This window comes from Macaca nemestrina, chromosome 10 (genome assembly GCF_043159975.1).
Source record: "Macaca nemestrina isolate mMacNem1 chromosome 10, mMacNem.hap1, whole genome shotgun sequence".
In the NCBI taxonomy this organism is placed as follows: domain Eukaryota; kingdom Metazoa; phylum Chordata; class Mammalia; order Primates; family Cercopithecidae; genus Macaca; species Macaca nemestrina.
Window position 1 is genome coordinate 16,738,155 of NC_092134.1, and position 1,717 is coordinate 16,739,871.

Here is a 1,717-nt window from a genome sequence, read left to right on the forward strand (position 1 = left end):
CCTCCTGAGTAGCTGGGACTACAGGTGCGTGCCACCCCACTTGGCTAAATTTTTAAATATATTTGTAGAGGTGGGATCTCATTATATTGACCAGACTGGTCTAGAACTCTTGGGCTCAAGCGATCCTCCTGCCTCAGCATGGGACTGAGGACTACAGGTGCGTAGCTGGAACTATAGGTGCCTGCCACCACGCCTGGCTAATTTTTATATTTTTTTTGTAGAAGCAGAGTCTCACTGTGTTGTCCAGACTTGTCCTAAACACCTGGGCTCAAGTGATTCTCTCCCTGTGACCTCCTAAAGTGCTGGGATTAGAGGTCTGAGCCACCACACTAGGCCAATATGCTTCCCTTTAAAAAGTGGAGCTCGATCTCTCTCCCCCTGAGCTATGTGACTTGCTGCTAACAAACAGAATAAGATAGAAGAGACAGTGTGTGATTTCAGAGACTAGGTCATATAGAGCATGTAGCCTCTTTCTTTCTCTCTCTTTCGAATCACTTTCATTCTGGAAAAAGCCAGCTGCCATGTTGTAAGGATACTCAAGCTGCTCTATGGAGAGGTCCACATGGTGAGCTGCTCTATGGCCTCCAACCAACAGCCACGTGAGTGCGCTATCTTGGGAAAGGATCTGCCAGCCCCAGTCAGGCCTTTGGATACCTGCCACCCTGCCTAGCATCTTGACTACAACCTCATGAAAGACCTTGAGCCAGAACCTTCCAGCTAAGCTGCTTCTGGATTCCTGGTTCTTGGAAACTGTGTTTAAGACATAGATGTTTGTCGTTAGGAAGCTGTTAAGTTTGGGGGTAATTTATTACATAGCAATAGATAATTTAAGCAATAAGAGACCTGTGATCTCACATGACAAGTTTCTTGAGGGAGGATATTCCAGGGTGGTTAATTCAGGGACACACTGATGTCATCAAAGCTCCATGTTCTTTCCATCTCCCTACTCTAACTTGAGCATATTGGCTTTTGCCTTCATGCTTGTCACTTCATGATCTCAAGGTGGCTGCCACAGCTCCAGACACCACATCATCATACAGCTGCATTGAGAGGTGAAAGGTAGAAGAAAAACACATTTCCCACAAACCCCTCAGTAGACTTCCCATATGTCTCATTGGTCCAGGTGCAACATCTACTTCTGCCCAAACCAGATGCTATCAAGGGCAGTGAAATTGCTTTGATTGACTTGCCTAATGACATGTACCTGTGGTGGCCATGGAGCTGCACCACTCAGATCTCCCTTCAAGAGAACCTGCCATGGGGAGGGTAGTTATCTGACAGCCTGTGGGCGCTGCACCATCGGGTCTGCTTCATACAGAGACTCTGCTCTCCCCGGGCTGCTGCCAGACAGGAACTGTATAGTGGGGCTTCTAGAGCTGGCACTTCTTTTTCTTTTCGTTTTTTATTTTTTATTTTATTTATTTATTTTTTTTGAGACAGAGTCTCACTCTGTCACTCAGGCTGGAGTGCAGTGGTGCGATCTAGGCTCACTGCAACCTCTGCCTCCCGGGTTCAAGCAATTCTCCTCTCTCAGCCTCCCAAGTAGCTGAGGCTACAGGCATGTGCCAATATACCCGGCTAATTTTTGTAGTTTCAGTAGAGACAGGGTTTCACCATGTTGGCCAGGCTGGTTGCAAACTCCTGGCCTCAAGTGATTCACCCGCCTTGGCCTCCCAAAGTACTGGGATTATAGGCGTGAGCCACCATGCCTAGAACT